A 14,387-nucleotide genomic window follows, 5' to 3' on the forward strand; every position below is an offset into this window, starting at 1 on the left:
ATAGCTAAGGATTCCCATCTCCTTACAATTAAGTGGACAACACCACCTGCTTGAGCAAACAGAATTACCTTACACTAATGAATGTGTGGCTGAGCGAGCCCAAGGGCAGCGCTGCCTGCCAGCTAGAAGGAAACGTGTTTGGACCCTCACAAAAATCCCATTTCGGCTGATTTCCCAGCCTGAAGGTAGTGTTTGCTGGCTGCTGAAGAAGAGAGGGGATGCTGGGGGCTGGGAGAGGTGAACTCATCATGTATTTATGAACTCATTTTGCATTTTTGGTTTCTGTATGTATCAATGAAAGGGATTTGTTGGAAATGAGGGAATTGGGGTGCAGGGAAAGGTTTGCTGACCAGGGCTTGCGTGGAGCTGAAGGGCTGTACGGCTGGGGTAAATAAGCAAGGAATTAGCTCATTATTGAATGGCAGGAAAGAACCAGGAGTCAGTTCCCAGCAGCGACTGAAACATCTCCCCGACTCGGCCGTCGACTAAACCCAGCTCCAATGAGCTTTCGCAGCTCTCCGAAGGAAAGCAGCAGGAGCGGAGGTCTCACTGACAAAACATCTCCATCCCCTTCACTTTGCTTTTTCCCTTTCCCGGGAAGGCGCGTGGGGCCGGGACTGTCCCCCCCTCCATGGGACATGGCACTCGGGTGCCGGGCTGTCCCCCCCGAGGACGCTCCCTCGAGCTGGTACAAGTGGAAACCTTACTGCGGACAGCAGTTTCATCTACACTTTGCTCTGAGATTTTGAGTCATCCCAACCTGAAAGTCAGAACGAAAGTCACAGCGGGGTGGAGGGGGGGGGTGTGTGTGTGAAACACCGAAACCCGGGGGAGGCTTGCACCCTCACCCGGGAGCAGAAGGCAGCGGGGAGGCTGCAGAGGGCTGAGACCGGCTCATTGCCTGGCACCTCCGAAAGTCAGTGCCCTCTGCTCCCCAGCCTGGCCTCCCAAAGTGCTGCAGCCCCTTTTAGGATGCTCTCGGACCTGATCCGGGCAAGAGGACTGACAGGCTCGGCTCCTCTGCAGAGGAATTCGTTTTTCATCCTGTGACACCGTCAAACGTACACCTAAAGGAAAAGCCCGGACTGAAACGCTGCTGTGGCCGACCCAGCCCCAGCTCTGCTCCTCTAATGACTGGCCCAAATTCCCCAGCCCCCGCGCTGGCTTTGCCCCACACGAGTACCCCGCGCAGCTGAGCCCTGACGCAGCTCGGTGCAGCTCAGCAACACGGGGGGATGCCTAGCCTGTGCTCCAGCATGTGCAATTTTGACCCCAAATTATCAAGGCAGGGAACACTACATGTCCTTCCTAACTGAGACGAGGAGCCTGACTGTCCCGGTCAGGGCTCAGCCCCTGCCTTTCCCTTCTCCAGTGCCATCGTCTCCCTTCGGTACAGTTTTGGCACCTTCACCTGGAGAAGGGGAGGGAGGGGAAGGCCTCGGTCGGCGACACCGAGAGCATCATCTTCCCCCCGAAACGCATGAGTCATCTCCGCAACGCGCAGCCGGTGTCAGCCCGAGACACAGGATCCCAGCGCTCTGCCCACACGCTGCCGAAGAGAGCCAGCCAAAATCAGCGTGTTTGGCTTCCCGGCAGCACCCGGCCCCCTCCTTCCTTCCTTCCCCCGCCGCCACTTTCAACAGCCACCAGCTACGCTCGAAAAGATGCTGCTTTTCAGAAGACTTTTTTTTTTTTGTGTGTGGTTGATCTGGGCCAGCTGGCTTCAGAAAGAAAAAACTGGGCTCATCTCCTCTCTCCCCAAGCTACACGCGGCTCTCCAAGCAGTTTGTGTTGGGTCTGATGCGGTGGAGAGGAGATTTGCTCCAAGAGAGCTTCTCCTCGCTGCTGCACACACGCTCTGCGCTGGCAGCACAGCCCCGCTGAGCACCTTCCCATCCCAGCAGTGGGGATGGGGACAGGGACAGGGATGGGGATGGAAGGAGATGGATGGGGATGGGGACAGGGACCCCCCCAAGGCACACCAGGATGCTCAGCATCGCTGCAGCCTGAGGACCGTCCGCTTCCCCGTGCTCTGTGCGCGCAGTGCTCTTTTGCTTAACGATGAAAATAGCATGAAGATGTTGCCGCAATAATTTTATGACTTCTCGAGTCTAATTCGATGGCAAAGCGGCACTCCAGCCCCGCAGGCGGGCGACCGCGCTGCAGAGCGTGCCGGAGCCATTGCTGCTCCTCCAGATGACACTGGGTTGTCCCCATGCATCCATCCCGGTGGCTCACCACCCGGCAAGGCTGGACCTGGCAAAAGGAATCCATAAATAAACAAAACCCTCAGAAACAGCAGCACTCAGCCTGTTTCAGGTAGTGTTTACCCCAGCCCAGCCACTCCCCGGGATGGATGGGAGCCGGAGTGACCCAGAGGGATGCGGGACTGTGCACGGAGGAGCAGCTTTCACGGTAGCAGCACGTGGGAATTGCTCTTTTCTGCAGGAATACGAGGCCCCAGCACTGGCAAAGGTCCTGAGGAACACCCCACCGGTGCGTGCTCTGGCCTGGGCACAGCCACCTCCGGGCAGACATCCCATTAGCGGGGAAAACATTTTTGGGAAGTGCAATGCCACGGGGCTGGTTTGAAGCTGCTCCGGATCACACCGAGTGCCTGCAGGGCAGCTTCGTGCCCCTGGGATAGCCCAGGAGCGGCTGCGGTGCCTGCTTGGGCACGTGGAGAGGCAGCTCTGCCACAGCTCCCAGCTTCGGCACTTTTATCGAGCACCACGTTAACCATTATTTCAGCAAACAATGCAGCAAACCGCAGGGGAAGGGTGGGGAGACGCTGAAATTTGCAGGCTCTTGTTAGGTACAAATGCGGCTCAGCTGCATGGCACTTACTTACCCATGTGGTTTATGCAGAGAAATCACGCAAATAAATATAAAGCAGCACTTGCTGTAGAGAATGAGTGTAACCCGCCTGATGGGAAAAAAACCATCCCATTTCGGCTGCCCGGCAGCCGGGCCCCCCCTGGTTCAGAGTCACACAGCTCAAAAAGCACTTTGAGATCTTTTTTGGATGAAAGCCGTGGACAGCTCGAGCCAGAGGGAAATGGGTGCTCTCAAACAGAGGCTGAACTTCTTCTGGAAGTAATTGCAGGCACTCAGCACGTTGGAGCAGCAGGCACAGATGGAGGCTGGGAATAATACAGTAATAGCCCAAGCCTGAGCAGAAGGGGTTTCTATTTAAGTGCGATGCTTAAACTGTAAATTTCCCACAATAACCTGCAATACCTCTCTTTGGCTTTCCTTACACAGATGTGAACTGCAATATGAAATGCCTTTAAAACACCAACACAGCCTAACACCTGTTCTAACGTTTCCTACGCCGCTCTTGCTGAGAGAAAAACAATAAAACAAAGCCGGATGGCACCAACAACCACCAAAAAGCAAAACTGTGGCAAAGCTGCCGGATTAAACATCATCTCCTTACACAGTTCCCACCTGCGGGCGCAGAAGCTTTTCAGGCATTACGGCTGAGCATCCCACCAGCGCCAGCATCCGCATTTACCTGAAATTAAAAGGTTTTTTAGCTTTACAAGAGTATCTTACAGGCACAACTGTATTGAATTCTTATAGGAAAAACTATATTCATAGAATTTAAGGTTGAAAAATCCAATTCCATGTGGGAAGAGAGAGGCTTTGACCCATGTCCTTTACTGTCACAATGTTGGCATCAGCCATCGCCAAGGCTCAGCCTTGGGGTGCTCACAGCACAGCGAGGTCCCTGCACCCCTGTGGCAAATGCTCATTCTGGATTGGGACCATCCTCTGAACCCTACTTCCAAGGAAATAGGATTTTGGAGGGCTACCAAGAAGCCGGGGTATACATTGCTGGTTTGAATAGTGGCATTTTTGCAAATTTTTTTATTTTTGCTGGTATTCCTGGGTACCGGGAACCATCCTGCTGGGTGCTGGGGACCAGCGAGGGTGATGGATGCTGAGGGGTTCCCCACCTTCCCACCTCGGGCCAGGCAGGACCGCAGCGAGCCCAGCTCCGAGGACAGCCAGCCCCTGCACGCCGACAGCCCTGCGTCCTGCACAAACCTGCATTTTATGCTACAACAGATGAAGAACCACTGTCCTCGCAGCTGTCTGACATGAAAATTATTCCTGGGGAATTTCCTAGGGTGGGAAAGGGAAAAAGCCACCCAAATCTGGGCAGAACGCTGCGGAAGCCCAGTCTCCCACGCAGCCTCCACCACCCGGGCAGGACCCCTCTCCCCAATCCCCCCTTTTCTTCCCAGGGTGCCAGCACCCACTCGCATCCTGCACACTAGTGGTTTCTAACCAAAGGCCGCCGCAAACTAGACCGAGATCACCAGCTCATTTTACGTTAGACAGTAAACAGGCATAAGATGATCGCTCCAACTTAATTATATAATAATTAAGCCCTCATATTCCTGTCATCTGCAACTGTCAAAGGCAGTCTGTACGGGGCTGCTGCTCCTCTGGAAGAGCCGTCACTCATCGCTTCTGAGAGGTGTCAAAATAAGGGTAATTTTGCCCGCAATGCCAGCTAACGGCTGTAAACAACCGATCGTGCTTCGCTTCAGAGCTCTGCCGCGGAGCAGGGGCCGCGGGGACGGAGAGATCCCGCTCACCAGCAGCGTGGGATCACGTCCCGGGACGGCGCGGGGAGCGTGGCAGCCTCGGGTCCCGGCATGGGGTCCCCACGTCCCGGCGGTGGCACCGGCATTGCACCCCCGTCAAGCGAAGTCACCTCCTTGCCTCGTGCGAGCAAGCTGCGTGAAACGTGTATTTAAGCGTGTTATTAGGAAAAATTAGAGACAAATCAGCACGTGCTTTTCCCTGCAGGAGCAGAAAATGAAGGCTGAGGATGGAAATGCGGCTTCATTCACTGTGCACCCAGAAGAAGATGCAATTCCCCGAGGTGCAGCTGAGCACGGCACCCACTCGGGCACGTGCGGAGATTTGGATGGGCTCCCTCTCTGCTGGAGGAGACCACGTCCTCTCCCAGCTCCTCTGCTCACCAGGCCTGATCCTGCTCCCTCGCTGCATCTTCCACGGCTGAACCGAACACGCTGTATTGTCCCCCTCTCCCGGGAGAGCCGACAACCCCAGGAGGTCTGTACATAAACCCAGGCTTTCTCCTTCCCCGCTGGCTGCCTCCCCTCCTGGCCGAGTCACGCAGCTCTCCGTGCATACGTGCACTACTGTAACTACTATTTTATTATTATTTAATTTTCACAAGCACCGTGTACTGCTTGCAAGGTTTCACTTAGGATTGCTCTGCTGCCCGTCAAAAATCCTGCCACCTTTGTGGTTTCTAAGCAAGTCATTACCATTGCTCCAGCAACACCCCATCAGCTAACAGGCAGGTGGAAAAGAACACCTCAGTCAATTAAAGCAATGATTAATTTTTACAGGAGAAGTATAATGACTTATGCGGAGGGCTTCCCTCACGCTTAGCCGGTGCTGCTCCTGCACACCCGCTTTTCTTTGTCACCCGTGGCCCAGCCATGCTTTAACAAATTCCTGATTAATCACCCTGGGAGGCAGCCGTGACTCATTGCCTTCTCCAGACAAGTGCCTTCCTCACCTGCCTCCCAAGGAGCCCGCTGACCTCTCCACCCTGCCTGCAGCCGATGCACCTTTTGGCTGGTCCTTGTCAACACGGTCTGATTTGTTCGGGTGAGCCCGGCACGGCACGCAGGAAAATAAAAAGCAAACTGGGAAGAGTCGCGGCGGCACGCTTGGCATGTGGCACCGCGCTCACCGGGATGTGCCAAGCGGTGCTCGCCAGGACCCGCAACCTAAAAATACTGTGAGACATCTTGATGCTGACCTTTGTCTTTTATCTGTTCCATCCTGAGAAGGGGATTTGGGATGGGGAGGCTGGAGGAGGGCTGGCTCACGGCACTGCCGAGCCTGGGGCAGCGGCGGTGTGATGCTGCTGGAAGTGGTGGCACTGGGACGGAGAGCCTGAGTACCGGAGATCCTGAGCACTCCTTGGAGCTGGGTTTATCACCCCCACGGGGCAGATCATACTCCACGTGCTGCTGGAGCACGAGCAGCCAACCCTGCCCCGCGTTGTCCCCGTGTCCCCGCCGTGCTGAGCCCGCTCGTTTGGTGATGCCGCCCGAGGCTGACCCAGACGGCAGCCAGGCATCGCCACGGGGGAGAGAAGAGAGATCCCCAAATGCAGGCGGGGACATAACAGAAAATGCAAAACCAAATTTGAGTCAAGCGGCTTAAATCTGCATCACAAACCCGACTTTTTGCATCCACGTGCTTTTGCAAGGCAAAGCAACGTTATTTTTCCTGGGTAACTTATCAGACAAAATTGCTGCTCTTTCCAAGGGTGTGTTGGCCCAGAATAGGTGCTCGTCTGCCCTTTCTTGCCCCTGAGATGGACTTTCTGCTATTTGTCTTCACAGAGCAATTCAGTGAACAGCTGCAAAGGATGTTTTGTTCCTTGAACATAATTCATTCCTCTTACACCAGCTCCATTCACCAAAGTTCTGGAGATCATCGCACAACTCCCTGAGCTCCTAAAAAACATCAATGTTGAGAGGTTAAAGATTTTAAAGCCTGCTGCCACCTATGGATGGAAAGCAGTGAGAGCAGAAAACCACCGCGGGGGGCACGGCTGGCTGAAATGAAGACTTGAACTCTTGAATAAAAGCCTTTGGCAGTGGGGACATGCCAGCAGCCCTGGACAAGACCTGAGCTTTCTCCTTCTTCAGACAAACTCAACAAGGTGCAGGGCACAGAGGGCTGATGGAGGGTATTGGGAAATTTGCCACCCATCATGTGAATACACGTAGTCCAAGAAAGGAAATAAGCCTTTTTTTTGGCTTGCTGGATTAATCTGATTACAGTGTTTTTATTGACAGACTGTAGCTTGCCCTCCCCCTTACCTAATTGTTCTGATTTAATTACATCCTTAAAAAAAAATTGTACATATTTGCATTCAGATTGCTAAAGTGATAATTTTTGCAATAAAACTCTGCAGAATACTTAAAATAGACATTTGTGGGGCCACAGAAACTGCAGGGTGGCATATTCCACCCTCATTGGAGGAACCAGGGTTATCTATCATAAAGGGGACATGTCATTTGTATAGCATCGTACCTAGCAGAGCTCCTAGTTCGTGGAAGAGGCGATTTGGTTTGTGGCAGGGTAAGGGGAGAGGTCAGGCAGTATCTTCCACAGACGTGGGACAGAAACTCCAGCCACATACAACCATGCATGGACGGAGAGAGGTCCCACCCCGAGAGCATCCCGCCTGTGAGCCGGACCACGCGGGAGCCGTGCTGCCCTCCGCTCAGCGGGACCAGTCCTAAACTGGGCAAAGAGAAGAGGATGGGGAGACTGATGCAGACAAATGACTGCAATCCAGTGTTAGATGAAATGCTGTTATATACATCATATTTAATGCTTATACACATGGTATTCATCTTTTTTTTTTTTTTTGCTCTGGTTATCTGCATGCATGCTCCGAAAGTGAAAAGGTAACCGAAAGCAGGCACAGTCTAACCCACTGGTGTCAGGCACCCACCACAACCACCGCCGTACTCTTTAGAAAAAGATTTCATACTTTCAACACGGGGTTAAAGATGTCCTATTATTTTATTCCTTTTTTTAAAATTTCATCAGCTTCAGCTTCTTGAAAAACCTGTTTTTCTTTTATCCTGAGTCATTTCGCGTGAAGAAACTATTGTTCTAAACTGTGACTCATCAGTTTGCATCACCACTTTCCAAACCCCTCGGGGGCACACAGGCTTCGAAGCAGGCAATGGCAACCAGCCTTTATTTACCAATAAATAGGCACTTCATCGCTGCATTGACTCATCGCTATTTAAGCCTCATTTTGTTCCTACTTCCCAACCGTGAACCCGGAGCGATCATTCTGGTTGCTTTTGTAGCTGTCTTTTATCAAGAACTTTCACACGAACCACGTCTTACTGACAGTCTGTCTGCTGTTTAAATACAAATACAAAAACTTGTAAGGAGAGACAAGTATCTAAATGCTAGTGCTGAAGTATACCGAGTTTCCAGAAACCAGCTTGCCACGAGGCAGAAAACAACAACTGCTCGTTACTGAGACATATCTCATATACTAGAATTAATGGGGAAAAGGAGGCCAACATCAAAATTATCCGCTTCATTGAAGCTCTCACACAGATCATAACTGTATCTTTTTGAAATCCAAGCGAAAAGGAGCACTTTTGGAGCTAGACTCCCCTCCGTAGCCCGGAGATACATCACCCCTGCCCAGCAAATGCGGCGCCAGCAGCAGCATGGGAGGGATGAGTGAATTTTGGACAAGTAAAACCGAGCCTCTGAGTTTAAAGGTGCAAAATGAAAGGTTTGATCCTGCTTTTCTTATGCACCTAGACCCCAGTAATCCTCCTTGTGTACTTCTGCTACTGAATAAGTATCAATAAACCAAAGAAACTAAGGAGTTCGGATGCATTATTCCTTCTAAATCCCACAGCTGCCAAGACCAAATGATACTCAGCACCTTACCTTAAATATATGATGCTGCACTTTCTTGTGGGACATAAGTCACGGCTCAAATCTCCTGCAGCTGTAGTGCCAACTGGAGGCAGAGGGAGCCGAGTTTGCGGAGCTGCAAGCTCAGGCAGCGCGCTGCTCCAGCAAACTCTCGCCGTGGTTCATCTGGGTTGAGATTCACGTCAAGGGCAGGGGGATCGCACAAGGCACGGAGCAGCCTTAACGCTAACAGTCATGTCCAAGGCAGAGAAAAGAGCAAGAACGTCGCTTGAAAACCAGTGTGAAGAATAAAAAGAATGTCCAGACCTACAACTACCATGATTTCTGTTAAGTACCCCAAAAGTGGGTTGCACACCATGATAAGCTTAAACTGGGGCATAAACTCCTGGTTTTCTCTAACAGCAAGTAGCCTATTGATGTGAAATTTTAACACCGTTTAATTTTTCTTGCCTTCCTACTCTTCTATGCTGTCCTTTGTACACCTTTACAGAAAAGACATTTGAAAGTCATCTTTGGCCAAAATTTCCACAGCAGTCACCAACACTTCACTGCTGGCAGAGCTTCCCAGCCATGCACCATGGGGCGCAAATTTATTTTCATAGGGGAATGAGCTGAATTTGGGGCTTGGGGTTTTCTTTGGCTCTTGAGCAGCAGTGACACGTCAGCCTGAGCTCCTGATTGAAACCTCCTCACCTGGCACAGCTTTCCACCACCAACCTCTCCTGTACCGCAGAGGGCTTTGTGGGGGGATGCTCCAGCTTCCGCTTCACCCAATTTCTTAGTCTTAGCACAAAAACCCGCAAACTCTCCAAAGACTGGCACTGAGAGCAGATTAACTCCTAGCGAGATACAGAAATATAGGCTGAAGGGGACAGATGCAGGATTGCAACGCATGCCCTATAGGCTACATTATACAGGAGAGAGATGAAGGCACATGCTGCTCCAGGAGCTTTGGGGATGTGGTGTGTGAACGGAGGGCCACCATCTGTTTTTGAAAGGACTGTCTGCTCAGGCACTTGCCGCAGCGAGGCAGGAGTTCGATCGCCTCTTCTGTGAAATGAGAAAACCAGGAATAAAGTAAATCCGGGATCCTACTGGCCTTTTTTCCCCCTCTATGCTTTTGCTCTCCCTCCTTGCACAACTTTTTCACCCGGTCCCCAGGACAGGCTCCGATTTTTCTCCCACCTGCCAGCACCCATCTGCCTGCACAGGCAGGCTGCCGCTTGTCCCAACCAGCTCCTGCCCGGTGCAACCCAGCACAGCCCACTCCCTGCCCGCTCATTCCCCTCCGGCAACGGGCTCTGGATCCCAAGGAAGCTGCCTAAGCCTCCCTACAGCAGCGAGCTACACTGAGTACGGGTGCTGGATGAGGAGATGCTATGCTAGGGCAGACCTACCATAACCCTTGAGTTTTGGGGAAGCAATTAAGCGTCTAGGGCGGGGAACATCACTGACCTTTGCACTTGGGATGCAGGCTCAGCGCCGGAGCTGATGCAGAGGTGCCAGGGCTGGTCCCAGCGAGCGCAGGAGGGACACATCTCCTGGAGAGCAGCAGGGGAGGGCACGGCTGAGGCAGGCTCCAGCGGACAACTCGGGGCAGGACCAGCTCCTTCCCCACCGCAGCCTTGTACCATGCAGGTCACCATCGGTACCACCTAACGAGTGCCAAAGCAAAGCATGAATGGCCCATTTCTCCCACGTATTTTTTTCCCTTCTTCTGCAATCCTGAGACACAATTATTTTTTTTTTTAAATTTTGCAGAAAGGAACCAAGTCTCAGCCACACATCCGTTTTAAGAAGAATTCACTTCAAATCTGGACTGTACACAAGAAACATGGGGGTTTTGGTGATTTTTTTGATAGACGCCGTCTTTGTGAAGTGCTCTTACGTTCACAAGGTGTGCAAGACATTATTACAGAAACTCACAGCACCTTTCCTCTTACCTGGTAATGTACTGGGTGGTTTCTTTGCTTTATTGCTTGACCTACTTCCCTGTCAATAAACATCTTCCAGCAGCATCACGTTCTGCAGTAAGTTCAAATTCACTCTGCGCTCCCAGAGAGGTGCAAGTCCAATGATAGTTGACCAGGTCAGACAAGGACTTCACCAGCACCATCTCCCTGGCATGTATTTCATAATTTCATGTTTACAGAGACATAAATAGACTCCATCCCACAGTCACATGCATGAGGATCTGTTACACATTCTTTGCTGCAGTCAGACTTAGAACAGCTCCATGAACTTCAACTAACCACGGTGACTGTAACTTTTTTGGCTTTCCTCATTTCTCCCAAAATAATAATTGCAAACAACATGTGTAAATCTTTTACTGACCGTCTCTTGCATTCTGCCTGACAACGGCTCTGAAAACACAAGCAGAATTTCTTCTTTGATAGAGGGCCCCCTTACAAATTTCTTCCCCAAGATTTTAAACATCAAACTGTTGAAGAAAAGCTCTCCCCAAAACAGCCTGGGGGAAAAAAGTCATATTGTTTTTTAAACTTAGGAGGCAACTCAAATTACAGATTAGGAAACAAAAGGATATTACAGATGTGGTAATAGTGGACAGGAGGACTAGAGGAGAACTTAAAAAAAAAAAAAGACTATAATCAAAAATAAGTTCTCTTACAAATTTTCAGGTACAAGTGTCAAATCAACACAACCTTCTTTCGGGGATGTTCATCAGAGCTCTTCAGAGCCAGCTGTCACAACCACAGCAGTGAGTAAGAGCAAGCGGATGGGACATGTTTTCTAAAAAATGCTTGAGTAAACATCTCATTGTGTAGGAACACCCATACTTTACAGCAATGCCAGAAGTGTCTCTGATGCCAGTAACAAAGCATAAGCTCTAAAAAAAGGCAAACTATATTATTAGCTCTGTCTCCTTCTATTCTGCCTAAACACTGTTTCTCCAGGCAGCACCCAGAACTCCAGCTGCTCTCCCTACTGTAGCTGCACATCTGAATTTCTCCCACAGTATCTCCTGTAATTATTATCCACCAGTAAAGCAAAAGCTTTTAATTTTCTCTATTGCAAACTCCTGATTTTTTTTAGCCTTTGAAACCTATGAGTGCAGACTTTCACTGAACGTCCTCTGCAATTTCGTGCTAACGCATCTGAGTAACAATATTTTGAACATATTTTCATATGTTGTGTATATATATCCATACATATATATTTACATATTTTAATATATATTACATACATTTATACACACACACAGAGCAAGGAATAGTTAAGTGGCACATAAAGGAGTCTTCCTTTTACAATTCCAATTTATTTGAACCTAAACCAAAATCCTGCTCTAAGAAAGCAGAGAGAAAATGGCACTCAGGCACTGGGGCTGGAACTAATAGTCTAGGCTGAACTCAAAATCCAGCTCCAAGTGCCAACAGGCATAAGAGCTTAAAATATGGTTTTAAGTTTTGCAGCCCATGCTTATCTCTGGTCAGAAGTCAAGTGCATTAAACAAGTGACCTCAGCTTTGTCCTTGGGGAACAGTCGACCAAGGATCAGCAGTTTGCAGTGACTTAGCAAAAAAACAGCTTAATTGTAGGATAGCGGACAGATTTCAAAATAACCTGACAAACGCTGGCATTACCATAGCATGCACAGACCGACTGAAATACAGCTCCTATCACTAGCTAATTTCTCTCCCTCCCCTTTGCTTTCACAAGCACCAGGGTTTCCAAATACCAGCCCCAGGGTCAGTCCACAAACAAGCTGTGGCAGAGCAGCATTAGGAGACCTGTTCATAATTGTTCTCCCTCTTACCTTGCTGGCAAGAGGACATTTTTCAACCCAATTAATTTTTCCCTTCCCCCATTGCACAGCCTGGAACTTGGTCAAGTATTTCCTAGAGATGCTCGCACAACTGCAGGGCAGCCCCTGCACCACAGTCCCCAGCGCTGACCCCCTCCTCCAGCCTGCTCACTACCCGGTTTCCTGACACTAACAAAGCTTCTAGGTTTCAACGAACCTTTAACAAAGATTTTAACAAACTCTAACTTAAAACAAATTCCAACCTTCCTCTCAAGAGCCACATTCTCACTGAAAAGCAGCTTCCTTTGCTGAGAAACCCCGTATGCTACAAAACCTGAACCACTTCAGATCCTCTCGACGGGGTAAGATCAGGTTCCCCTCGTTAGCTCAGCCTCCCCATCTGCACATACTACTGCAAGCACCAGTCCCATCCCTTCCCAGACCAGCAGCTTGTCACAGTATACCCCTTGTCAACAAACCAGCTATATCCACTCCTGGGTTTGGGTACTCAAGTATCATTAAATTGCTAAGATCAAGTCTCCAACAGCTCATCTCTGCCCCAAGCTACTGCCAGGGGTTTGCTCCAGCTAGTGCTGCTGCTCCTGGGAGTTAATCAAACCACTCTGACAGTAAAGTACCACCTTTGTGAGTGAAAAATCTAACCCAAGAATACAAATTCTTATTTGCCTGTACCAAAACTAGGCATTTGGATGCAATACTGAAAGTGTACCTTTAAATTCTCCTTTTACAAGGATAGTGGTTTATTTACATTGCATTTAGGAAAGAAAATCAGAAATTACAAGTAGATCCAGGTTTCGCACCCACTCTACACATTGCAAGTTTTTGTGCTGTTCTTTTAACTTGTTACCTACTAAATATTGTCATAGTTGGGTGTAACACAGTTGACAGTGAATGGTACGTGCTTAGAGTGGCTTTTTTTGCTATGAATGCAGAGGAGGTGACCCAAAATGTCATTGATTTACACATGATTTGTGCAGTATCTTCACTAACTTGCATGTAATGAAGGCTTCTGTCATCACTCTAGGACACAGGCAAACGGTGCTCAGGTTAAGGGAGGCATTGCTTCATTCGATGTTGCTGCTGGTTGCTGTGAGAGCTCTTCTTATTCAGGCAGTGACCAAGTACGACCTAATCCCTCTGGACCTCACCTTCGTCAAAGGTTAAACAAGGACAACAAGAGCCCTCTGCCTCACAAGGGTGTTGAGGCAGCATTAGCAGGTAGAAAACTTCGAGATCCTGGAACAAAAGGCATTGAAGGCTCTAAAATGTTATAAATTTCTTACTCTGATAGGACACATGCCATAAGAAACAGGGTCATAAGAAAAAACAAGGGATACCTTTTTTTAATGATTATTTTACCGTAACTGCTCACTACCAAACACATTTCTAATTCTAGTTCCAAAGCAGTCCAGTAAGAAATAATTTGAAAAACAAACTAAGGAGAACACATACTAAGGATTGCAAAATAGTTTTCTATCACATAAGGTTAATACACTTTCCCGTGGGCTGCCTCAAACAGGACTGAGTGGACTCAGCTTGAGGAACACCTAAACTCGGTGGCAATCCCCACTCAATATAGTCCCACCAACAGTGCAAATCCTAGAGGGCAGCTGGATTCTAAGGCAGTATCATTTGCCTGTAAGATCAGAACCTTCCATCTCATTTTAAAATTGCAACAAAGGAAACGTAATTTTTTCCATGCTCAAAGAGTTTTCCAAGTAGAGGGTTTGCTTCCATGCAAACATGAACAGAAACCATAGCAAAGAAGGGACTGAATTATTATTATACCCAGATGAAAAAAAAACCAAACTCACTAGTAGACCACGTACTAAGTCAGCACACTTTTTTCTGGTTTTGATAATTAGACAAGAACTACCTGTTTAAAACTCCTTTTCTTCAAATTCCAAGCCAGAACTTTATTTTCTATTCCCGACACTTAAATTTCAAGCATGGGATGGGATAACATAACAAACACCACATCAAGAACATGTTTAAGAACACTTTCATCTTTAGCTTTTCTTCTGCAGTTTATTATATAAATTATGCTTTTAAACAGTTAGAGCACTCACATTTCAAAACAGAAAATGTTTAGTTTCACACTGAGATACTAGTGC

The 14,387-nt window shown here is 49.0% G+C and overlaps 1 long non-coding RNA gene across 3 annotated transcripts; it reads right to left on the reverse strand.

Annotated features, from left to right (window-relative positions):
• Positions 1 to 916: 916 nt before the first annotated feature.
• On the reverse strand, positions 917 to 12,744 carry LOC142044435 (uncharacterized). Of its 3 annotated transcripts, XR_012654319.1 has the most exons (7): positions 10,434 to 12,744; positions 9,946 to 10,145; positions 8,503 to 9,540; positions 7,105 to 7,317; positions 4,611 to 6,521; positions 3,451 to 3,517; positions 917 to 2,256 (listed from the first exon to the last, which is right to left on the reverse strand). It is a non-coding gene; the product is annotated as an uncharacterized LOC142044435 (long non-coding RNA). The 3 variants fall into 3 exon arrangements; XR_012654318.1 differs by lacking the exons at positions 917 to 2,256; positions 3,451 to 3,517; positions 4,611 to 6,521; positions 7,105 to 7,317 and having other exon boundaries at positions 7,526 to 9,540; XR_012654320.1 differs by lacking the exons at positions 917 to 2,256; positions 3,451 to 3,517; positions 4,611 to 6,521; positions 7,105 to 7,317 and having other exon boundaries at positions 7,526 to 9,540; positions 9,946 to 10,215.
• Between the last annotated feature and the right edge of the window lie 1,643 nt (positions 12,745 to 14,387).

Source organism: Buteo buteo, chromosome 24, assembly GCF_964188355.1.
Source record: "Buteo buteo chromosome 24, bButBut1.hap1.1, whole genome shotgun sequence".
Classification (NCBI taxonomy): domain Eukaryota; kingdom Metazoa; phylum Chordata; class Aves; order Accipitriformes; family Accipitridae; genus Buteo; species Buteo buteo.